The sequence below is a fragment of the Hibiscus syriacus genome, unplaced genomic scaffold, assembly GCF_006381635.1.
Source record: "Hibiscus syriacus cultivar Baekdansim isolate YM2019G1 unplaced genomic scaffold, ASM638163v2 tig00110267_pilon, whole genome shotgun sequence".
Taxonomy (NCBI): domain Eukaryota; kingdom Viridiplantae; phylum Streptophyta; class Magnoliopsida; order Malvales; family Malvaceae; genus Hibiscus; species Hibiscus syriacus.
The window spans coordinates 217617-245016 of NW_024062655.1; the positions used below are offsets into that span (position 1 = coordinate 217617).

General features: G+C 33.5%; 3 pseudogenes; 2 read left to right on the forward strand and 1 right to left on the reverse strand.

Moving 5' to 3' along the window:
- Positions 1–2282: 2282 nt before the first annotated feature.
- Positions 2283–3447, forward strand: LOC120115616 (annotated as a pseudogene).
- On the reverse strand, positions 3342–6710 carry LOC120115615 (annotated as a pseudogene).
- A 15548-nt stretch (positions 6711–22258) lies between these two features.
- Positions 22259–23593, forward strand: LOC120115618 (annotated as a pseudogene).
- The last annotated feature ends 3807 nt before the right edge of the window (positions 23594–27400 follow it).

Consider the following 27400-nt stretch of genomic DNA (forward strand, 5'->3'; position numbering starts at 1 on the left):
ATCAACCTTGTCAAGTAAGCGTTAACAGGTGAAGTCAGCTTTCTGGCACCCATGTTAACAGTTTGTTATAAATCGATAATGTTATTTACCAATTTGTTATATATCGACAATGTTAGTGGTCAATTTGTTATAAATCGATAATGTTAGTGGTCAATTTGTTATAAATCAATAATATTAATGGCTGATTTGTTATAAATCAATAATGTTAGTGGCCAATTTGTTATAAATCGATAATATTAGTGATCAATATATTAGTTTTAAAAATTAAGTAGAGAAAACAAAATGTACTCAAAGATTAGTTACCATCTGTGTAGTTTACCCATAAAAAGTATAAAACACATTACTTTGCAAGCTCAAAAACCCTACATTCTTCTTCCGCTTTAATCTGACACAATTTAGATATCTGTATCAATATTGAATCGCGTCGAAACCGGTGTGCCGTCGGAAACGCCGATTCCGATCATTGGAGCTTTTCAGGTACTCCACACACAAATTATCTAGGAGCCCCATTTTACATTGTTTCCACTTTTTGCAGTCTATTTTAAGGTATAGGTTAAATTGTTCGAAGAGTCTTAATGTCCAAGTCTTTAATACATTCGTGGTTTATGTTAACCACACTGGAACCCATAAACCTGACTTTAGTTGTTCCTTTCAATGTGTTGATTTGGGAATAGGAGTTTTCTTCTGTATCGTGTTTTAGGTATTTATGTTTGTCACGTTTAGAGGATTAGGAGCTGTTTGGCTTGGGGAATGTAGCATGGGAATGAAATCCATATTTCTCGTTTGGTTGGTCGGGAATGTCATTTCGGTAATGTTTTATTACTAATAGTAGATTTTTTTGGGTATATTACCGGGAATATTATTACCTCTATTCCTTTAGGTATTGTTGGATTACATGCGTTTTGGACTAAAATGTCCTTAATTTTTTTTTAAATATCATTTTTCTGTCATTGAATAATAAAAATTCTACGAAAATTAAATTACAAATTTATCTTTAAATTATTTTAGATTTACAAAAAAAATCTATAATTAAAATTTTATATGAAGTTCAAGGGTTAAAATAAAATTTTATGCTTTTATTAAATCATTTTATATTTTTAATTTTGTAAAAAAAATTATATAAATTTTATGATTTTAAATTTTTTAAAGAAAATGTATAAATAGTTTTCAACTTGTTAAAAAAACAAATATATATAATAAGGATAATTTGGTCAAATATACATTCCAATAATCTTTTATTCCTTTAACCAAACACGGCAATCTTATATTCATGCTAAACCAATCAAACACAAAATACAACATTCTCCGTCATCATTTTCTCTGGTAATCTTTTATTCTCATTGGTAATATTACATTCCGTGAACCAAACGCACCTTTAGGGTTTCTGCATATTTTTACCTTGTGAGACTTCAAGTTCTTTACTTTTCCGCCGTTAAGAGTAGAGTTGACTTGAGGTATTGTTTCTCTCTCGAATGCATCCTTACAGTTACAGAAGATGAATTTGGATGGCCATCTGTGGCTTTAATTTGGAACTAATATTGGCTGTTTTGTGCGTGTGTGTATATATATATTGTTTCAATGCCATGTTGCTCTGAATCTTCATTTTCTTGAATTGTCCTCGTTGGGCACTCGTATCTATGCATATTAAGAAATAATTATGGGAAGATGATCCTTCAAGAACCCTCCAAATACAATAAAATCGTGGGAAAAAGTTAAAAATGCACATGTTAAACACAAACCTCGTCCAAATCTCATCCGAGACCAAGTAACGAAGCTGTAATGTGCTTAGTGCATTGAAACATTTTAACTATTTGGAGACGCCCACAAATAAACTTGCTAGAAAATAATTTTCTCAATGATAAGGGAGTTGTTCTTCTCTAACTTATTTTTAATGTGCATGTATATACATCTCCTAGTAGCATCGTCGAACATATTTAATCAAATTTTCATGTGGATATATATGCGTCATCTCCTATCAGCATAATCAATCACCATTCTTTATCGTGCTTCACTGCATGCAAAGCTGTCGGCATACAAATACTTCAAAAAATGTTTGGAGGAAGAAATAAAAGAAAATGATAGAATGTAATTTAACTTTTGTAATATGTGCATTTCTTGTATGTATAGTTTTGCTGTTTTCCTCCCATTTAAATTCTATATTCGCCTCTGATTAGATTCTGTTTTTTTTTTACAATCATGGTAGTTGGCGCAATTATCTCTCCCCCATTGTGAAGAAGAGTTTTTGCTTAAGTTGATGTAGTGTTCTGCACTACCGCTCCTCCTCAAGATCATAACTGCAGTTGTACTTAGTTCGGGGGAAAGCGGATTGTCGGAAACAAGAAATCTTTGTTTTGCCAATGGCTGCATCTACAAAAGTTCTCAACCTTGAGAATCCTACGCAGTCTGGAGAGTGGACTGTTGTTTTACCATGTAAGGGCAAACACAAAAGGAATTCCCGGAAAATAACAGCAAAAGGACAACAACAGCCGTGGGTTCCAACCGATCTTGAGGTTGATCCTGAGAGACAAATCAAAACTTATGCATAAGATACAAGCATGCATGAAGAAAATTGAAAACTAAAGATTTTTTATGGTTTTCTTGGATCAGATGCAAGGTCCAAAATTCTTGAATCATTTCCACTCAGTTATGGGATCTGAGTTGAAACTGCAGATGGTAATATATGGTATTGGCAGCATTGAATCTCATGAAACTCCTCGACTTCAACTTAGCCTTGCACTTTTAATTAAAAGAAAGTTTAGCTGGATCAGGGATATAGAGGTGTTTGATCATGTTCTATCTGCAACCGAGTCTCGGGTTTTAGAAGCCCTTGGCTGTTCCATTTTGTCTGTTAATGAGCAAGGCCGGCGGGAAGCTAAGAAGCCAACACTTTTCTTCATGCCGCATTGTGAAGCAGAGTTATATAACAATCTTTTACAGGCAAATTGGGGAGTGGATGCATTGAATCGAGTGGCACTGTTCGGAAATAGCTTTGAAACTTATGAGCAGCATGTGTCATTTAAGTACTATGACCAGGAAGCCTCGTTTATGGATTCATCTGTAGCTGAATAAGTCACACACATCTTAGCTGCCCGAAAATTCACAGACGAATACAGAATTGAGACGATCTCAGATGATTATTTTGCAGCCTTTCATGATTCAAGTTGGCATTTTTTCTGGCTTTCGTGTGAGGAGGAGCTGCAGTTGCATTGATTTTGCAAACCATATTGTTTGTTTCTACAATCATTTTGGCGTGATTCATAACTGCCTGTTGGATTAATTTTTTTGCTAAATGTTTTATTTGAATGCTGTAATATATATAAGTATCACCCTGAAATTTCAATAAGTAGCTCCTGTTAATTTGATAAAACTATACATTCCAAAAAAAAGTGTAGTAGTTTTGTTACAATATATATTTTTAGGTTCATATTTGTATTGTTAAATCACAGGAAAAAGTACTTGCAGATTTCAACCTGGAACTCCAATGCTCATAAACTTTAAGTAGGAACAGTCGAAGAAGCTGCTGCAGTAAACGAGCAGCAAGACGCTGAGTGATCCCACCAGCTACTCGGCCCCCTAGACTCCGTCCCTCTGGTTGTTGAAGAACCTGTTCCACAACCCCCTTCATTAGCCAACTCTATTGAATGATATAATAGTGTTTTTTTTTTTTTTTAAATATCCTTATTGGACATATGTTTTATTACACTTGTCAGCCGCCTTCAAAGGTTTTTAGACTGTCATACATATATTTATGTAGCATATTCGAATATGTGTCGGATATAAGTATCAAACCAGAATAGTTCAAGAACAATGAAGAATAAACAAACTATGCCACAGATAAGGACTAACCTGTAAAATAGGCTGCAAAAGTGCTGGATCGAAATTTTCAGAGGAAGTTAGAAGCGCCCAGATTCTAAAAGCCTGATTCCTAAGATCCATCATGGCTTCCAAATCAGCACTGCTCATTGCAAGCGCTCCGTTGCCATTGCCATTGATCATCAGAGTTCGCACAAAAGACGGGGCAGAGTTGTATGTGTCAGCCACCGAGCCTAAAATAACGGCTTCAGTGACACGAACGGCCTCTTTAATCGTTAAGGTCCGAAGTTCTTCACCGTCTGGCCCCAGTAATAGCTTCAAAACAGGTTGCAATGCATCTTTTGCTGAGAAATCTCGGTCCTTCCTTCCCTCTATAAGAAGGTCTTCTAGTCTATTCCACCTGTTACAAACAGAAATCGAACATATCCGTGTCAGACGCATGCTCGTATCCGGCACTCGTATCCAAATATGTACATTACGAGTAACTAAATTTCATGGACTGAAACTCAGAGAGGAGTAGAGGGTGTATAAGTAATAAGGTTAGGAAATACACGCCTGAACCTGCCATCCTTGAAAAGCAACTCTACAAGAGCATCTCTGAGATATGGATTTGGATCAGTGAGAAGCCTTTTAGCAAAATATGGATATGAGGCAGCCAACACTTTAAAATTAGGATCAGCATAAAGGGCTAACCCTTCTAGCACTGTCAGTGACCTCAATATCAGAGCATAATAGGCAGGTACTGCAACAACATCGAGAACCAAACCATTAGACATAAAAGAAAGTTTTTTCCATAAGAAATTAATAAGTACATGTATCACACCCAAATTCAAGAAACATACGAACCAAACTCAGGGCTCGAAAGTAAATGGAAAAAGATATATCATCTCACCATTAAATGGGTATTGGTATAAAACATTTCCCAGGCCATCAACAAGTGTTTTGAAGTTGAGCTCGCTCACAGTGTAGTTCAGAGCATCATCAAAGAAGTCTCTTAGAGCTGGCACAATGGGAGAAACATCTATATCAGTTTCCAAAATGTCCAGAGCATAGTAATCACGAGCCATTGCTTCATAGTACCGATTAACCATATGAACAACATGACCGATTATGGCTGACCTTGCATCCTCTGGTGTCTCACTCATCATCCCAAAATCCAAAAATGCTAGCTTCCCTTCGGGTGTCGCCAAGAGATTACCGGGATGAGGATCGGCATGAAAGTAGCCGTGTTCTAGGAGTTGTCTGAGGCTGCATTGGATGCCTGTGGTTACTAAATCTATAACCTTTAAACCTTGGCTTTCAATGGCGGCTTGTTGGTTTAGTTTCACTCCATTAACCCACTCCATCGTTAATACTTTACCACTCGTGTAATTCCAGTAGATATCTGGGACAAGGATATCCTCTTTGTCAGCATATAACGTCTTGAATTTCTTTGCATTTTGTCCCTCCTGCAAGCAACCTGCTAAAATTAACATCTCATGGCACAATAATGGTACATAGACACGTGTAGTCCATGGGAATATAGTAAAGAAACTAACCTGGACATAGTTGAGCTCTTCGTAAACTCTACGGGCAAATTCATCGATAAGGGCGACAACATCGGTCGTGATGATATCAACATATTTATTGATGAAAAATCCCAAGCTTCTAATAAGGTAAAAATCAAGTCCACTTTGTAGACTTGGCCTAAACTGGCAGCAGCAATTGGAGAAGCAGATATCGAAGAAAATATGGATTCAATCGGCATTCCCAATTCCCTTTCAATGCATGAGAATGCATCGGCATCAGGAAATGTAGGCAATGCATCCTAGGAACATATAAGGGTTAGTAAAATCAGCCCGAGGAACTATTTAAAGGAGTGGGACAGTATTTTACTTGGTTGACTTTGATTGGACTCGATTCAAATATACATATGTACCATTACCTGCAGCTCAGCCAGCTCCTCGAGATACTCGGGTGGGCAGAGATCAGGTCGAGTGGATAAACCCTGACCCAGTTTTACGAATGTCGGGCCTAATCGGGTGAAAATGCTCCTCAATTCAATGGCTCGTTTTCTCTTGTTTCGATCCAGTGTGCCATCCCTTTGATCCAACAACAGCTTCGTACCAAAAGAGCCCAAGGCTACCAAGATTTCCAATGTCCTATTTACAACCTATATAACCATGCCAATTTCATAAACATTAGCAAAGCACCAATACACAATCAAATTCTATTCATTGAAAACAATTTTGCGGTTGTGAAAATCATATAATCTGATTTACATATATATATATATATATATATTAAAAAAAACTATGGCAATTTCATCAACATTGACAAACGTGAATTCCACCTACGTTTCATTCAATTCAAAACGAATTTATCATAGTCATAACAGTTCATTTCAATTCGGTTTTATATATCTATATTCCTCTACTGCATACAAAACCTTAATCTGAGTTGCGGTTCCGAGTTATCTAAAAACCAACTTTAAAAATAAAATTCGATTTAAATTTTGTAGAACCGAATACATTTAACTGTTATTCGAATCGAAATGAATGGACGATGATGATTTTCTTCCCATTTTTGTTTGGGCCTAACCTGGATAGGTCGTGACCCATATTTGTTGGCAAGAAGTTCGGGGCTGTAAACAGAGGCATTGACTGCGCGCGCCATTGCCTTGGCCTCCGCCTGCAATTACGCCGCCCGGTCCCCTCCCAATACTTGCAGAGCCACCGGCGTACCACTACCATCGACTCTTGGCCCTGCTTCTACCAAAGCAGCTCGAGTTCCCAACTTGTAACCCTTGGGTTTCGAGATTGAAAACCGATTACCGGCCTTTGAGCAGGAGTAATGAACCCCCGCTGAAACAACCAGATTCATGGCCGCCATTGCTGAAATGAAGGAAACTGCAAGCCACAGCTTGGAGCAGTGTTATTGTATTTTCGAAAACGACGTGGAGTTTTTCAGAGTGGGATTTTGGGTATTAATTGGTTGCACGTCTGCCATGAACGTAAGTGAACAGAAAGCTGCCATCTGTCACACTCTGACCCACTTGCTCATCCATTCCATTAAAGATTCGTTCTGTAGATTTTTCAATCATTCGATTAAAAATTAGATCAATCTATTCTATGTTTTGGGTCCATCTACAGTCCTCCTATTTATGATTTAGTCCCTCTATTTTGATTTGATTTGGTTTCCCTTTATTGGCTATTCCAAAAAGTTGACATATCAACTGCTCCCATTGAAATATTGATGTGAAATTTTTTTAACCATGAAACTGAATTTTATTAATAATAGAAATAATTAAAATTATAACATATTAAAATATAGTAAAAAATTAAAGACAATAGTTATTAAAATATTTATACAAAAATAAAATATTAAATTTAAAGATACAAATAAAAAAAATCTTCATTGACAATGACAATTAATATAAAAAATCAATAGTCTTTAAAAAAACTCATCGTCTCTATTGAATAAAACTCATTGTCACTATCGAATGACACGTTTTATAAAGTGATAAAAGAGTGGTGAGCGAATCAAACAATTTGGTTGGCTGCTTCACTACACAATTCTGATTACATCGACAAACAACATTTTATCAATGAGAGGATCTGACTACGCGTGACTACCGACAAATCAATCAGAAAATAAATGTCGTGATGGTTTTTGTAAGAGTACCAAAACGACCACAACTGTATGTGAAAAACGTATCAAAAACCGTAAGGATCATACCACAAGAGCAGAGAAAAACACTCCACAAGAGTAGAGAACACGTGTGCCACAAAAGCAGAAAAACATATCATAAATACAAATTATTATTCAAAATTAAAAACTTAAAAAATATATGATATAAAAAATATAAAATAACTAATAATCATTGGTGGTCGACAACCAATATTAAAATTAATTTCATCGTATGCTAAACAAAAATTATTGACGTGAATTCTTTTATGTATGGATTCTAACATATGCGAATTATGAAGGCCATAAACTTTTCATTACCCTTTCGAAAAAAATATTTTTAATAGAATATATAGTGTTATCGTTTATACATTCTATAATTTTCTTTCTCTATAAAAAATTAGTGTCTTTCGTTTTCTTTAAAGTGTAATATTCTTCCTCATTTATACATGTGACGTTCTAGTGTCATGTGTGTTCACCTTATCTATTCACTCATTAAGACATTTGGAGAAAAATTAGATAATCAAAGGATTACTTTAAGGGTAAAGAATATAAATAGTCCATGAACTTTTAGGGTGCTTGCATTTTGATCACCCAACTTTTGAAACTTACAATACAATCATCAAACTTTTAGTTTATTTTCATTTTGATCCCTACCGTTACCTCCCGTTAGTTTTTGTTGATGTGGCACTTAACCCCGTTAACTTTTCTGACGTGGCAGCTTCCTCTGCATCCTCTTTTGCTTTTTCTTTCTTCTTCATTCTTCTTATTATTCTTCAAAGCAATCATCTTCAACTTCATACCCGAGTCCAAAATCGACCAAACATGCAGGAGGGATGGGAGATAGAAATTACCAAGCTGCAGAGACGTCGAGGTTGGGTTTGAAGCACGGCGGGGGCGAAATCGTTGAGGTTGAAAGAGGTCGAATTGTTCAATCAACTACAAGGAAAGACCGCCACAACAAAGTTTGCACCACTAAAGGTCCTCGAGATCATCGTGTTCGTCTCTCGGCACACACCCCCATCCAGTTCTACGATGTCCAAGACTGACTTGGTTACGATCGCCCTAGTAAAGCTATAGATTGGCTTATAAAAAAAAAGCCAAATTCGCCATTGATAAGCTCGCCAAACTACCTCCTTGGAACCCAAAAACTTTGAAAACAACTACTTCAACCACAAAATTACCAAATGACCAAGAAGATCAAAATACAATAAGTGCAATAGATCATGAAAAACATGTCAGTTTCACTGCCTTGCTATTAGGTCAGGTACTCAAAGAAAAATGGCTAAAATTATTCAGAGATATCAAACTCCTTTACTAAATATAAGAAGCTAACAATTTTTTATTTGAAAAACAGGTATTAAGCTATTAGTTAAAAATTTTGCAGAATAAAGCCTAAAACTTTCAATGAAAGTCATCTATAATACCCATATTAAACAATGAAGGCAGTTCGCCAAAAGGAATTGCAAGGAAAATTCAATTCAATTACCCAATTTAATCATCCATAAGAATAACAAATTTATTAAACTACTAAAGAAATTGCACTGCCTAAAACACCTTTTCATGAGAGATAAATCAAATACTCAGGTAATTATCACAATAAAAAAGCCAAATGTGGAAGAATAAGAAGTTATCACCTTCAACCTCGTTCAACGATCTCACCTTCGATGTGCTTCAAACTTAACCTCGACGTCTTTGCAGCTTGGTAATTGCCATCTCCCATCCCTCCTGCATGTTGGGTCGATTTTGGAATTGAGTTTGAAGCTGAAGATGATTACTTTGAAGAAGAATAAAAATGAAGAAAAAAGAAGAAAAAGTAGAAGACGAGGAAGAATAAGTTACAACGTCAGAAGATGTTGAGTTAATCGATCGATGGAATAGGCCAAGAGGGGGTGAATTGGCAATAAAAATTTCGGTGGAAGCTTTTGTAGAAAATTAAAAATATTTGCACATCGATTTAGAGTGGTTCGACTTTCTCAACCAAAGTCTACGTCCACTACCTTAGCTATCCACACTAAGGATTTTCCACAAATTCACTAATTTGTCTTTCTTTTGAGGACAAAGAGTAACCTTACAAATCACTCAATAATTATATCAAAAATTCTTGAGAACACTCTCTCCCAAAGAGAACAATACAAATTTTGCAAAATTACAAGAAAATCCTCACAAGGCAAGATGTTTGCACAATTCTAGAACAAAGAAAGAACACTCATGAATAATACAATTGAGCATAATAAGTGTTCTTGAAAGCAAAAATGAATATTGAATGAAATAGGCTTGAAAATGCTTTCTCTTTGATTCTCTATTGATTCTTGTTGATTGTTGTTTCTTGTTATTGATCAATGGCTTCTAAGCTTGTTTAAATACTCCTTCAATTGATTCTGAACGTTGGGGATGATTAGTGGAATCAATGGAGCCGTTTAAGTGTGAAAACAATTAATAAAACTGCTTGGAGCGTGGGGGGAATCGGTACCCCCTCATAGGGAATCGGTACCCCCTCATAGGGAATCGATTCCCTTAGTGTAAAATTCAAATATTTCGACCGTTGAACAGGGGGAATCGGTACCCCCTTGGGGGGGAATTGGTTCCCTCCGAGCATTCTGTTATTTCTCGGAGCCAAACCATTCAGGGGGGAATCGGTTCCCTCTGGGCAATATGTCCATTTTGGTTTGATTTTAATTAAGAAATGATTTTTGACTCGATTAAGGCTCAAAATACTTTGTAAATTTGTTTAACATGTTTTTTACACTTTAGTAAGGATTAAAATTAACTTTGAAAGACTTGGAGTAATATTTTGATATTCGAATAATTATATCGAATATACTTTAGAAAACCTTTTGTAAAATCTTAAAATTCATTTAACTTAATTTGTTATATCGAAACATCAAAATATTTTTAACAGAAAAGTTAACGGGGTTAAGTGTCACGTCAGCAAAAACTAACGGGAGGTAATGGTAGGGACCAAAATGAAAATGAACTAAAAGTTTGATGATTGTATTACAAGTTTCAAAAATTGAGGACCAAAATGCAAATGCCCTAAAAGTTCACAGACTATTTACATACTTTACCCTTATTTTAATATCACTTATTGTAGAATTATTATTCTCTTCCTAGAGATGTGTAATTTTTTTTTAAAATTATATTTATTAATTCTCTTAAAAAAATTATAACACCCCTCAATTTTTTTATAAATAATCATAATGTCTTGTAGTTTTTGATTTTTTTAATTATACTCCTTTTTTTAAAAAAAATCTCATTAAGAATCTAAAAAGTTTGGAAATTTTAATTATATTTAAAATTAAAATAAAATTATTAACACCCATATTTTTGAAAATTTAATAGTACCCCTATTTTTTTATAAATTGTAAAAATACCTTATGGTTTTGAATATTTTCAATTAAACCCTCTATTTGAAAAAGTATCATTAAGCCTTCCAAAATTCTAAATAAATCCCTCAATTTCTTTGAAAATTTTCACACAAAATCCATATAACAAAATTAATGTTAATTATTTTGACTAACTAATATCATCCTAAAAGTAAATTGGTTAACAATTTTTTTTCTTCAAAAATCTAATAATTAGTTAACAACGTTAGGTGAGAGGACCAGACGATGAGCGCGTGAATTCACGCGTGCCAGTTGTGAACAACTCCCTTGGAAGCTTCTGGAGAGATGGTGGGGACTGAAGGGTTTCACAAACCCAAGGTTGGGCCAACCTAGATCTTTGATGCCCACTTATCTAACTGTGGCTATGATGCGACATAGGAGAGAAGACATAACCCCTAAAAGCACTCGGGCCTTCTCGATTGGGTTTCTCCAAATGAATTAGAACTATTTAGTCTTTTGGAAATGGGTTATTGTTGAATTACTCCATTTGGGCTGGTAGTTCTGGTGTAATTGGGCTGGGTCAATCTGTAATTACATGAGTTCACCTTGTATGATCTGTTAACATATGAATTAGTCAAGTTAATATATTTTTACTTAAGCATTTGTTATATTTAATATTTATAATATATATAAAGCCTAACAAAAACTTGCAATATTTTTATAATAAGCTTAAAATTGATTACCCCTAGCGGGTGTATTTACTAAGAATAATTAATTATATATATATATATATATGTGCATTAAATATGAATAAGAACAAATCTATATAATAATCATAATTAACGAAAATTTTAGTTAATAAAAATAATCGATAAAATATAAATAATACTAGTTATAAATTAAAATTGAAATAAATTTCGAGATATATATCGGACAAAATGAGCGTATGCAACTATCATCTTTACCCATTATCGTAGAATGGGACAAATACCAAAGACATAAAATTTATCCGGCTTTGATATTTGCCCTAAATCTTAAGTCCTTCATTCGATCCTCTTTTTATATATCCCATTGTCTTTCTATCAATTGGTTTATTCACCGGCATCTGAAAAATGTTCTTGCTTGAATTATCCCAATCCTATATATGTTCGACCTGTAAAAGTCACAATTACCATTCATTATCACGTATGAGAATTTTTTTTCTTCATATTTGTTCATTTTTTTATTTTTATTAAATGAGAAACGTTGGAAATCACTTTTTTATTTTTTGAATATCATATGAAAACATCATGTCCAAAGGTCTTAGAGATGACCCGAAGTGTTGGGATCGTCGATACACCCCATAGCACATCGAAAAAATTATCTGACGATCTCACCAATGATCCATGTACGAAATTCGAATTCGGGAGGAAGGATGCGTGATTTACCTTGGGTTCTTGGAAAAAAAATAACAATTCGGTAGTGTAGTCAGAAACAATTTGAATCGTAAGCCTCTACGAGATCGTCTTAACTACTACTCAGTTAACCCGATTGAAAGCAAATATCTTTTTCTTCTCAAAAATTATTTTTTGAGAATTTTTCGTATAAAAATATTAAAGTGACTGTTAGATCATACTTACCCTAACCCTTTGGGTTTTTACTCCAAATTATTTAGAATTTTATTATTCTGAATTTATTTATATTAAAAGGAATTATAATCATAATTATATTCTTTTAATATTTTTATTAAATTCGGAATAATTGAATTACATATATATATATATATATATTAACTTCAATTACATACTTAATTCATGTACAATAAAATTGTACAATTATAACTTGTTTAATATTTGCTCATTTCAACTTTGGGGTGTGACTCTGTAAGTTCTTATAACATTAGTAGTAATTATTAGAACCATTCTAATATTACAAATAATGAGTGACATCTAGCAATATATATATATCATTGTTATATAAGTTACAAGAAGTCATGATTCGACATAACATCTGTGTGACTAACTCTTTTATGTATTATATCATTTTGTCCTTCTTATCTAGATTAGGCACAAGTCTTAGAATAGTCACACTTGTATTACCAATCTAATATTTCTTGATATTTAGCGTAGACTATAATAGATGAACAACTTGTGATATTTCACATCAACTTATTCGAGCATAGCCATGCATTTCTAGTTTCACTCGATCAAGTGACTTGTGATATAATTCCTATTAAGTAGGAATGACAAATCCTATCTTGATCATTTACTCCCCACTACATATATCGTGATATGTTCAATGTCAGACTTTATAGTGCAACCAGTTACAGAGCATGTTTAACTGTATCAAAACATACAACAATATATGTTGAGATAGTAATGATCTCAAGTCTGAGGATCATACATATAGTTATCACTATAAGCGATGTTGTGTCTGTCACATAATAATCCAAGACATATGCTCATAGTGGGTCATCCAATATGTTGTTCTTTAACAATATACTCATGTATCGATTTTGACATCTCGTTGTCATCAATCAATTCTATGTTAGCCTTGAACGTATTATTATTGTCCATACCCATAATAATATTTGACTAAGGATCTTTAATAATAATCATATTATTATATGGACTTTATCATCTTTAAGTTTATTTGAGACACAAAAGTATAACTGAAAATAAGAATGATAATGTCTTTATTCAATAAGACCAGTAAATAAAATATATCATTGCAATCATCTCATTCAACTATTGAGCCCCATTGAACCCTCTAAAACATTAAGCTATTGAGCTCTCTATAGCCTCGGCTCCAATCTCGGGTCCGAGTTTAAACTCTAAAGCCCCTCTAGCTCAAAAATTTATCATCAATGTCAGCGTGCTTGCTCAACATTCTACGAACAACACCCACGTAAGTGTTGATGAAAGTGTTGTCACTCCCCCCGAGGCTATTCCTCAGGAACCAAGTGATGGTAACACCCTGGATTCAGTCGATTCTACTGCAGATGGCCATGGGGCGATGGTCGAATTATCTTCTTCTTTTGTCCACCTCTTTATGGATTTTAAGATCTTCGTTTGGAAAACACCCAAGGTTGTGGGAATAATTGCTTCTTCTGTGTAACCCGATAATATATTCGGGATCATCGCCCTGATATCTGTGTTTTATTAGAAATTCAGATTAGTATAACTCGATCATATGCGGTTATTGGTGCTCTAGGTTTCTTGAATACTCACAGGGTTGAAGCTATTGGATTCTATGGCGGTATCTAGCTCTGTTGGTTTGACCATGTCAGTATTGAGATCTTATCATGTCACTTCCAATTTATTCACTACAAAATTTCTATTGACAACAACAATTCTATCCTAGCCATCTTCGTGTATGCTAGTCCTTTTCAAAACATTCGTTCCACTGTTTGGCCTTTGTTGAATTCGTTGGCAGATACTATTTTGACCCTTGGATCATTATGGGCAATTTTAATGCTATTCTTTCTCCAAATGATCGCAAGGGCTGCTCTAGTTCCTCCATTCCTGACTTGGGGTTTCAAAATATGGTTTTTGATTGCAGTCTTCATGATCATGGGTATCAAGGTCCAGGCTTTACTTGTTACTGTGGTTATTGCACCATAGACCTATTATGCTCTCCCTTATTGGTATGTCTCAACCCTCCCATCATCGGAATTTTCGCTACCTTTCAGGTTGGTCCTTACACTCGGATTTTTAGCGCACGGTTAAAGATAATTAGGATTCTTCTCTCCCATTTCTGGTTTCTCTCAAAAAGTTAAGTGAAACGACCGAATCTTGGAATCGCGATGTCTTTGGTATCATTGGAAAGAATAAAAAAATATAATTGCTCGTCTTATAGGGGTTCAACATTCACTTGACCAAAGAGGGACCCGCAGTATGCAAAACTTGAATCTAAACTTCTTCACGAACTCAAGACCATTCTTGACCAAGAAGAACAAATTTGGAAGCAAAAATCTCGTACTGATTGGATTAGATTTGGCGATAGAAACACAAGTTATTTCCATTCCGAAGCCATATGTAATTGAAGGAGTAATTCTATCAGTTTGTTGAAAGTTGATGGAGACACATGGTGCGATAATGTTAATGTTCTTCGCGATGCTGCTGCAGATTACTTCGAGAATCTGTTTACTGATAGTTCTAGCATCTCCGATTCCTATCCTTTTTCTGGTCTCTTCCCAGCTATCTAGGACTCCGATCATTCTTTCCTATCTGCTTAGCTTTCGGATGATGAAATAAAGGATGCTCTGTCTACCATGCCCCCCCTCAAAGCTCCGAGATCTGACGCTATTCATGCTCATTTTTATCAGATGTTCGGAAAACGGTTGCCCCCTCGGTTTGCTCTTTGATTTACTCTTATCTTTCATGGTGCTAATTTAGATCCCGTCATCAACAATATCGTCCTTGTTCTCATCCCAAAAATTGGCCATCCTGAATCCTTCACTAATTTCAGGCCTATCAGTCTCTGTTATGTGCTTTACAAACTGGTAACCAAAATTATTATCCGACGTCTTCAGTATATTCTTCCTAATTTGAATGGTCTTCAGCAAACTAGTTTTTTGAAAAGCCGTAGTATATCAGAAAACACTATCATTAACCAAGAGATATTGCATTCCATGCAAATGAAAAAAGGCATGACAGGTTGGATGGCAGTTAAAATTGACCTCCAAAAAGCTTTTGACCGTTTGCGATGAATTTTTATTGAAGATTCTCTTGTTGATACTGGTTTCCCACCCAATTTAATCAGATTTGATTCTTCACTGTATCACTACTCCCACCATGCAGGTTCAATTGAATGGAACTCTCAGCCGTACTTTTCAACCCCCAAAAGGTATTCATCAAGGTGACCCCTTGTCCCCATACCTCTTCAATCTCACTATTGAAAGACTAAGTCAGACAATCTCTCAATATGTTTTCATGGGGCATTGGTCGGCTATAAAGCTTGCCAGAAATGGTTTGCCTATTTTTCATTTATTCTTCGTCGACGATTTGATTCTTTGTGCTAAAGCTGACCTGGAAAATGCTGAGAATATTGACTCAATCCTATCCACCTTTGGTCTCTATTCTGGATAAACTGTCAATAAGAATTAAATCCAAGATCTTCTTCTCTAAAAATATCAACCACAATATTTTGGACATGCCGAGAATATTGACTCGATGGCTAGTCTGCTCGGACTTTATCCTTCGCTGGTCCAATCGCTCTCGTGAAATCTGTTCTTTTGAGCATTCCTTCTTATTTGATGCAATTAACTTGATTGCTTGGCAGACGTGGAAGTGGCAAAAATAAAGTAGTGAACAATCATGTTAATTTTATCACATAAACTAGTGGAATATTTTATTTGCTTCAATTCTTTGGCAGACGTGGAAGTGGCAAAATTCTCATCTTTTTTAGGTTGTTACCCTTGATTCCGCCTCTATCCTCCATAATAGCACTACTTGGGCTAACAATTATGCGGGTTCATCTAATTTTGCTGTCCAAAACAAATCTCCAGACATTGACTTGGTCCAATGGCTTCCGCCTAGCTTCGGCGAGGTTTGTCTCAACACTGATGGTGCGGTTTGGTCTTCGGAAAATCTTTCAGCGGGTGGCTTATTGCGAGACCGCGAGGGTAATTTCTTTTTGGCTTTCTCCAAAAATCTAGGTGCAACCTCAATCATCCAATCTGAGCTCTGCGGTGTTTTCAAAGGCTTAAAGCTAGCTTAGTCAAATGGCTACGAAAGTGTGGTGGTTCAAATAGACAATACAGATGTCTATAATCTACTCTCAACGGCCTCTCCAGCCAGTTATTACTCTCTAGTTCGTTCCATTGCCCACCTTATTAACAGAGCATGGAGTGTTGACCTTTCTTTAATAAAGCGCGAGGCAAACGAAGCTGTCGACTTCATATGCTGCAACCGATAGTCCCCTCTTGATTTTGGATCGACCCCCTGATGCTCTAGTTCTCATCATGCTTAGAGACCTTCATGGTCTACCTCGTATACGTGTAAAAGAGTATATATGGCCTCATCCTCATCCTCACTTCAAATTCAAAAAAAAAAAAAAAAAACCTTAAAACTCAAATCAATCATTCTTAATTTTTAATGGGCAAAGTACATAAATAGTTCCAAACTTTTAGGGTGCTTGCATTTTGGTTACCCAACTTTTAAAACTTATAATACAGTTACCGAACTTTTAGTTCATTTTCAGTAAGATCCTTGATGTTATCTTCGGTTAGTTTTATCTGACGTGACACGCTTACTCTCTTCTTCATCTTAACAAAATCTTTTTGTTTTTTCTCTTAATTTTTTACAATTTTTGTGTCGGTTATTGTTTCATGCTTTATATTGCATGTAAATAATTTTAATTTTTCATTTGCTTTTTATGCTTGTTTGACTAAATTTTTACTTGATTTTCGATTCCCTCCAAAATAATGCTATTTTTTTCTTGAAACCCATATTTTTTTTCTTAGTATTTTGTTGGGTTTTTGCTTGGTTCCTCACGGCTTGGAACTATAGATATGAGTTTTGTTGTTTTCCTTTATTCATTGAGCATGACAACAACCATTGTTAATGACAATGATCTTGAACTAACCAGATTTCATAAGAACAAAAATTAAGGGACATCAAAATGACTTGTTTTCCGACATTCTTCCGAACACCGTTCTTAGAGTGAATCTAAGTTGGAACAATATAAAAGCTTTCATCCTCAACTTCAGTCCACAACAAAGAAGTGAGGGCTATAATTATAATCAAAAAGAGGCCAAAGAACATTTTATAAGCCATTTCTTACGTACTTACTTGATTTGGAACTAAAATTTTTTCTTTCTTGTTCACAGGGGCGACACTGTTAGCCCCTTGGACATTAAGCTTTGCAAGACTCTCACCTCTTGATGACATAGATTCACCATCAGCATAAGAACGAGTGTTCCCTTTGACATCATTTTCGGTACCACACCGATAAGAAGATTAAGAAGATGAGTGTTAATGGGAGGCAACGTACCATGTTAGATAAAACTAACGGAAGGTAACGTTATAGACCTTGCTGAAAACGAACTAAAAATTCGATGGCTATATTGTAAGTTTTAAAAGTTGAGTGACCAAAATGCAAATACTCTAAAAGTTCAAGGACTATTATGTACTTTACCCAATTTTATTCAATAACTAATTGATGATGGGAACAATTGATCTAATTAAACATAACTTAAATCAATTAGTTCAGATTATGTTACTTGTCTCATAAAAATTAAAGATTTTATTAAATAAAGTAAACCAACCATAAATTAAAATATAATTAAATAAAGTAAAGATCAAACCCACAAGTAATAGAAGATGGAGCGTTGATATAAAGTTGAAGTAATGACCATAGCTTGTACCTAAATCAATTGAATATTAAATTATGTAAAAAAAAAAAAACTTTAATCCGCTCACTAGCTCCTATCCACTTCCTTGACTTTAACAATGATTCATTAAAACGGAAACATTGATTATAAACTTCTTAGGGGTAATGGCACCATGCCCTTATACTTTGACCCATTTTACCGATATGGGGTCTTTATTTTTTCACAAGTTTAAAATGATTATAAAATAATATATATTCAGATTTTTCTCGATCAATAGACAATAGACACATACCCTGCAAATGCCACTGACTGAAGATACGATTCCTAAGAATAGCAATATTCCTTTTTATTACTAAAATTGCTTAATGAATTCGATTTATCTACTTTCTAAATATTCGACGTGTTCATATACTTTACTTTCATAATCTACTATGTCTCTTGAATTTAATAACGTTAATATTGGATATGGTGCTTTGAATTTAATAAGTCTACTCGTTTTATTTTATCTTCAAGATTTTATTTGTTTCTTAAAATATCCGCAATTCTATTTTTCTATCGTCATCGTTGTCGTTGTAGTTTTCGATTTCTCCCATTATTTGGTCAATAACCATTATCAAATTGACGTTTGTTTTTGTCTTCATCTTCTTTATTCTTCAATCTATATAAAATTTTCTAAACAACCTTGATATAACAAAATCAAATCTCATCAAAATACATGATATTTATGTTGTCAACCTTTTTATAATTGAAAAATCGTCCATATATATAAATAATAAAATTTAAAACATTTAAAACTTCAAAGGTTTTGACTTCCTAACCCACACTATAATCTAAATTACAACCTTTAAATTAGTTAAATAATGATAAAACAAAATGTAAAATATTATATATATATATATATATATAATTAGAGTAAACTACGTATTTAGTACATAAATTATCAGTTTTGGTATACTTTAGTACTTAAACTTCTAATTTTTTTCTTCAGAATTATGCTTAACGCTTAGTTTTTGTTTTATTTTAGTACCCCCACCGTTCAAAGCTTAATGGAACTTTTTCATGTGTCACTTTTATGGGTAAATCACATCATTCATCATATAACTATCTTCTCACCTCAATTTTTATCATTAAAGTTTAAAAAATTTCAATTTAACTACTCAACTTTCAAATTGCTCATGTTTTAGTAACTCTAATTTAATATTCTATGGTATGATATTTATTAATATTTTATTAATATATAATTAAAATAAAAAATAAGTTTGAAAGTTATAATGATTAAATTAGGAGTAATTTGAAAGTTAAGTAATTAAATTAAAAAAATTAAACTTCAATGACCAAAATAGAAGGGAGAAGATAGTTGAGTAATGAATGATGTAATTTACCCATAAAAAGTGCCAAGTTGTAACAGTTTCCCTAAGTTTTTAACTTGGATACTAAAATAAACAAAAACTAAATGTTAGGTATATTTTTGAAAAAAATTAAAAGTTTAAATACTATAACGAATCAAAAATAATAATTTAAGCACTAAATATGTAATTTACCCTAAAAATTAAGGTTCATTCAAATCTTGAACCAAATTGGCCACAGTTTTTATACCGTTAGAGGTGTAATTGGGTGGGACGTCACAATTCACTTTTTTTTATGAAACTTTGGAATAGTTTCTTTTTCTTTTTCTAAAAAAATATATTTCAATTATTTTTTGCTTGAAATTTAAAATCAAATAAATATAGGAATAGCCTTTTGAGTTGTTTTGATTTAAAACTATAATAGTTTGTATTATTGATTTTATTTTTACTAATTTGAGTTGATTTTTAATGAACATTTAAATAAATTAAATGAAAATTTTGAATTTGAGTTAATTTTATCCAATTATAAATATTATGGTTACTAATAATTTAAAACTTAATTAATCATAAATTAATAACTTTTATTGGTGAAGCAAAAACGGTGAACAACTCGAGCAAAATTAAATTGAAGGGAATGGAAAAGTTGCAAATATGGAAAGCATATTAAACAAGATGGAAATTACTCCTTTACTTATCCTTTAAGCAAATTGGATTAATTTTAGGTAATTTAAGCCAAAACTCATTTTAATTAGTAAAGGGTCAAGAGTTATCCAATTACAATAATAAGAGATAAGTAAAGAATGTCCCCAAATTATGACCCTTGTTTTAAGTTGGTCACTGAACTTTAAAACATTCTATATCAATCCCCAAACTATGAACCCAATCTAAATTGGTCCCCAAACTTTAAAATATTCTATATAAACCCTTGAACAATTAATATCATCTCATTTTGATCCTTCCGTTAACATGATATAAACCTTACCGGATAACAAATTAAATTGTTTTTGAATGTATTGAGAATTGAACCCATGACCTAAAAAATTCTCATACCATATAAAAACAAATTAAATTTATTTCAAAATGTCATGAGTTCAATTCTCAAGACATTCAAAAATAAATTATTTTTTTGGATGGTAACGAGTTCAATTCTTAACGCATTCAAAAACAACTAGAGTTAATGTCACGTATGCAACCTTAGCCCAAGTCATACACATGCCCATCTTGAAATTTAAATTTTCTTCGACTATTTATTCATTTTATTGATTGTAAAATTTTGTGTTATTAATATATGTGTGCCCACCCAAAAAACTATTTATGGATCTGCCACTAATGTCACGTTAACATAAGGATTATGATACTAATAGCTTGAGGATTAATATAGAATGTGTTAAAGTTTAAAGATTGATTTAGAACGAAAACATAATTTAAGGTTTGATATAGGATATTTTAAAATTTATGGATCAATGTAAAATGTAGATCGTAGTTTAGGGACATAATGTTTCTCTAATAATAATTGTAATTGAACATAATAAATATTCAAATAATTAGCGCAATAGAACCCATTGAATGACCTCCGTAATAAAAGAAAATATTGTTCTTCCTAAAAGATCTGTGCTCGAGCACATGCGTTCGTAAAATATATGTGTCTAATTATTTTTTATTTTAATTCCAAATTTATTTGATTGTAGGTAGTAATTTCCAAGCACATAGTAAAATGTAAAAAACATATCAATAAATTAATTAAAGAAGAAAAACAATGGGATGGAAACTAAGAGAGCACACTGTAAATAATTATATTTCTTTGGGTACAAACTGTAAATACTTATATTGTTACCAAAGTAAGACACTATTATTACGAGGGATTAAAAAATTAAAAATAGTATATCTGATATAGTATTTTTTTTAATAGCACGTGCTGTACACGTGAGTTTTTGAATAATAAAGAAATAATATAAACAGGCAGTACGTCACACTCAAAAAATTCAAAGCTAAAAACCGCGTCTTTCAAAAGAGACAGTTCCGCCTCATTTCCTAACCTTCACACAAAATGCAAGTTTTCTGCTCCTATATTTTATTTTAGGATAAAATACACAAATAATTATTAAAGTATGTTTAAAGAGTCATTTGAGTCACTAAAATTTTAAAGGTTACAAAATTAATCTTGAAATCTTTTAAATAGTTACAAAATGATCATTAAAATTTATGAATTATTTTAAAAATCTTTCAATTTATCAAAATTTATCATTATTTATAATGTGTAACAACTATTTTGCAATAGTTTGATAAATTTAATGATCATTTTATAACTTTTAAAATTTTAATGATTAAAAAATTATTTCAACACAGTTTAGTGGTTATTTGTGCATTTATTATTCAGTTTATATATAAAAAAACAAAATTAATTAAACTAATGTAAAAACGCTTTTTAAAAAAAATCTTATTATTAGTATTCTTTTCTTGCTTTTATATTAAAATTATATTATTTTTTAGGAACTTTAAACTTCATAGTATATTTTTTTCAAGTTTCTATTTTTATGCTTTTTAAAAAAAAATATGTATTAAAGATATTTTCATTCAATTAAGAAATAATTAATATTTTCCTTTAAGAAATATTACTTAATGTTGTATCTATTAAAAATAATTTTTCAATAATCATTCATACTCCTAATATTATAATTCTCAAATTTTAAATTTTAAAAATAATAATAATTCATTTACCACAAATATCACATTATCTATTAAAAATAATATTAAATAAATATTTTGATTTGAGAAGTGTAGAAATTCTGGCTCTAATGCTACCTACAAAAGAGCAAAAGCTTCTGCTGTCTTCAGTTATCTTTGTCCAAAAAACAATAAGATCGAAGAGAAAATAGAAGCCTTCATTTCCTTCAAGTTTCAACTGATCGGAATGCTCTCCTCTTTTTTAGTTCATCAAACATAAAAAATAAGAACAACCCAGATTAAAACTCCCATCAAATCCCTATATTCTTGAAAAAATTTCTTTAATTCTTTTTATTTGTTAATTCTGAGTTTTTTTTTATTTCTGATCCGGGTCGATGGCAGAAATGGAAAACAACAAGGAGAAATCGTCATCTGGGCCGTTGTTCTTGAACCGCTCGTTTACGATGCACGCGCCGGCAGATGAACCGAAAACCCCCAAAGTTCATCTTCTTCTTAACAATCCATCGTCTCTTAATCGGGCGGCTTCCGTCTCGAAGTTCTACAATTCATTCGATTCCGTCAAAGGTAAAGTTAAAAAGCTTTGCAATTTGTTCGAATCCGCCAAGTCTTCGTCGAACTTAGCAAGTCCTAAGGTAGGTTTAAGACCCTCGAAATCGATGCGTATTCGTCTTCGTTTTCTTCGAGCTTTAACAACTCGTTCATAAGATTACCTGGAACCGAAGATCGAATCGTTGTTATTTGACTAGTTACGAGGGATTCGAAGGACTTACGAGGATTGTTATGCTGTTAGATGATATTTAGAGGGTTTGGAGTTTGGGTTGATGAGAGAGATATTTCCATGGATTCGGATTACAAGAAAGAGTTACAGAGCGTTTTGAAACAGAAGACTGTGAGTTTGCCTCAGGTTTTCATAAAGGGAAAGTATATTGGTGGTGCCGATGTGATCAAAAGCATGTTTGAAGTTGGGGAATTGGCTAAGATTCTCGATGGGTTTCCAAAGAGACAACCTGGGTGGACTTGTCGGGGTTGTGGGGATGCCAGGTTTGTGCCTTGTTGGAACTGTAGTGGGAGTCGAAAAGTGTTCGATGAAGATGAAGAGTCGATTAAAAGATGCTTGGAATGCAATGAAAATGGCTTGATTCGTTGCCCGGATTGTTGCCCTTAAAGCTTCCATTGCTACAGGGTGGTAAGATATTTAGAACTTCATTTTCATCTTCGGTATCGCATTTAGACATCATCTTTATTGGTTTAATTTGTTCATGTAGATGTTGTATGTAATAGTTTATGTGCTTGGTATGCAACGTTCATTAGCAGAGAGCTGATGATCGTTAGTTGTGTGTTCAACTGGATGTTGACAATAGTATTGGAATGTAAAATCAGAATGCCATATTTGGTTTTGGCATTTTGATTCTGCAGGAGATCCGGAATTTCTCCTTTAAGGTATTGTAAATATTTGGATTTATATTAATGTAATGGACTCACATATCTTTGACAGATTGTTATGAGAATAGGCTTTTGTTTATGCTATACTTCTTTTCTGAATTCACTTTGTAATGATAGAAGCTGCAGCGCATGCATACCTTATTTCTCGTTCATACAGAACCGAGACTGTGGATGATTTCTTGTTTGCTTAACGTATTAAGTTCAATGATCGCTTAGTGCTCCGGAATTGTTTTAGTTTAAGGAATGAGTAAACTGTAAGCAAAAACTTCTGTGCAAATATTGTGAGATTTTAGACAGATTGATGTGTAGATTCTGCAAATGTCAACAATCTTTAAGAATGTATGATCTGGTACCCTAACTTACCTTACTTAGAAGGTCCTGGAGAGTCATTTCCTTGTACTTATGTTGCGATATGTATTGAATATGGATGTCAAATACAAGTACTTAAAGGTAAAATGAGGAGTTAGAGTATCGTAGGTAACTTACACCCGTATCGTTTAGAACGCCATTGTTATCTTCATTCTATACATTTGTTGTGCGACAAGTCTTTTATTATTTAGGAGCCATGAGTTGCATGATTACTGCATTTCTGTTTATATTAATTTCTTTAAATTTAGTTTATAAGATTTTATCTCCATTTTGGATTGTGTTATTCTTGACAAGTCTTTCACCTAAAAGATGGTTCCTATTTTCTTCCCTTTTTTTTTTGCATTTCATCTCCTGCATCTTTAACTCTTCTTTGCTATTTTCTTCCAACTCTTCAGTTTTATTTTAATACTCGAAACATATTCGGATGTGAATACAAGGACTCTTCAAATATAAGGAACTTAAAAAAAAAAAGTCGAATATATTCGTACCAACACATGCTCGTGTCAAACACTCTATACTTAAGTTTGGACCGGACAATCTATCTCCATCTAATTCAGATGAGTAGTCGCCATCAAAGCTCCCTAAGCTTGGAGTAGGCATTAATCTCTTCAACTTTAATCCTAATCTTTCTATTAGTATAATATTCAAATACAAATGTAAGATAATGGTCCTCTAAATAAAAAAAAAAACTTAAATATCTATATGTGTCACTCGTAGTCGAGTGCACTCGTACTCGAGTCTAATGCACTCGACTACGAGTGATGTGCTACAAATTTATACACATAATTGTTTCATTCTACGAATGGGATTTTGCATGTTGCTTAATCATCATTGAGGCGTTGTTTAAAATTTTCTGTGATGATTTTCTCGCTAGTTACATTAATCCATTCAAATTAGCTAAGCAAATTTTCCGGAATTTCAATATGTACCGAGTCGTTATTTTTGGACAGCTAATGAGTAAGAGGAACGCATTCGAGCTCGATCTTGAGCACCCCTCTCTCAACCTTTTCTAGCCGAACAGAGATATCCTGTTTTACTCTCCCATCTGTAACAGTGTTGTCTTTGCTCACAACCGATTCCCCGAGCTGCATCAATTCATCAATCTTGGAACGCTCATGGGCTTGTGCAGCGGTAACCAGCGGTTGAATGTTGATCTCCGCCTCCCCATGAAATCGTCATGTGAGAACGTATCTTTATCCAACACAATCTGCATATAAAGTCCCATTTACAAAAAAAGATCTAATATTTGGACTTGCGTATTTAACAAGTAAATAAACCAAAAAGTACTGACGACGACGTTCAAAGAAACACAGGACTTGCGTGCTCAACAAGTAAAATGACAAGGCAAACCTGTGTTGTTTGGACTCAGTTTATCACGTGTGTATCAATTTGTAGTTTTTCATGAATTCGGAGGGTATTCCCCAAATATTCTACGTTCTGTTTTTTTGTTGTTAAAGAATCGAACTCACCACTTTCAGAGGAGGAATGTGTTCCGGAATGCACAACATTAGGCTCTCGTTCCAAACTGGATTTACTGGAAGGCAAACGAGATACAACTGCTAACATCAGTTCCAGACGAACACAGGCTGAGGACCTCAAAGGGATAAACCATAGAACGACTGAATGACTATAGAGTTCTGTACGTTTACAAGCACGGTAGAGTCATCCGTGCTAGGACCGATACATTGTAGCATACCGAAACTTCGTACTATGTCCTTTGTGCATCATTGGTTTTAAGTGTGCAATTGCTATTTGATAACTTGGGATATGATGCTTAAAACACAAAACTATTGTAAAAGGCAACATACTAGATGATCTCCATGAGCCCTTCCTGATAAACCAAGATGTACTATCTGCATCACTAGGTCGATTCCAATATGGCGTTTCCGCACACAGCAGATCGTATAAGCGAGAACTGGAACCTGCAAATGCAACATGACAAATAAACCAAACATATGATCAGAAAGCATAAGTTCAACATGTCATAATAAGTAAACAATTAGTCACAAAACTGACAAGTTCATGAAACATCTGAATATATAAAAGGGGGTATCCACGAAGATCGATTCGGAATGAAAGATAACCATCATACCGCCATAGTCATCGAGGGACTGCATTCACCTAATAGTTTCTTTTTAATCTGTTCTAAATCATGAAAAAAAACATGTTCTTGATTTCAACAACAATTTTGTCAAACAAATTGCAGGCATTCCATTTTCTTTGGCAACAATTCTGAGAATCTGAGATTATCAATTCCTTCTAGGGTATGTTAATAACCATTCCATTTAAGAAATTATTGAAAAGTAAAAAGAACACAACAAAAAAAGGAAGACAATCTGTTGTGTCTTTAAATTGCTTGCATGGATCATTACCATAAGGGGGTTTGGCATCAGAATTTCCATGTTGGGTATACATCTCCACCCCAATCACCGCTATTATCTGGAAACCCCCATTTATGAGTTCCTTAATCTGCATCAGACTCACATTAACATCCCTTAAACAAAGAAACAAAAACCATAAATTGAAATCCAAAAAAGAGAATCTTACATTCTAAAGATTTGACCTTTTTCTGTTGAACATAAGATCATCATCGGAATGAAGAATATACATTTGTTTATGTTGATAAAATTGAAAACTGATGCCAAAAACAATAATTAAAAAAAGGGTTGTTCTTACATTGTTGGGAAAACCCAAATTACAAAATCAATGAAAGGAACAAGTTTAGTTGGACCAAAAGAATCAAATAAATGGATAAGGGGAAAAAGGAAACATTCACAGAATTTGATTATATTTATTTTTTCAATTATTTTTACCAAAAATTATATTAATTTTTAATAATGCAACTTGAAAAGGAATAATTCCATCAGAAAAGTCAAAGTGGTAATTAGGGATGGCAAATGGGTACAGTTTCGTAGATTTCGCACCGCACCCGCTCCAATTGGGGCGGGGATGGGTATAATTTTAGCGGGTAGTGGGCGGGTGTGGATTTAGAAAGTGATACCCATTGCGGGTAGTGGGCGGGTAATGGGTTTGAGTTATTACCCGCCCCGCATCCGCCCGTCTAGCTAAATATCCATTAAATTTTGGACCATTATGAATTTAGGTGTAATTTTAGAGACTAATTTATAAATTGTAATATTGTATAAGATATAACATGTAATTTAACCAAATATTGTTATTGGGAATATTGTTTGTGCCACAAGAAGTATTTGATATCATTGAGTTGATTGTACCTATCAAAACTTATTCTGGAATTGTGAATTGTGAATTAGTAAGATACCATATGTTTGGTGTAGATAAACTTATTCTGGAAATTTACCTGTCAAACCTCTTCGTTGAGTATGAACCATTATATACACTCAAAGCTGAAAAGATTTCCAGAGGATATGTATTTTATTGACCGCACCTGTGAACGTGATGAAGAAATTAATAATTTC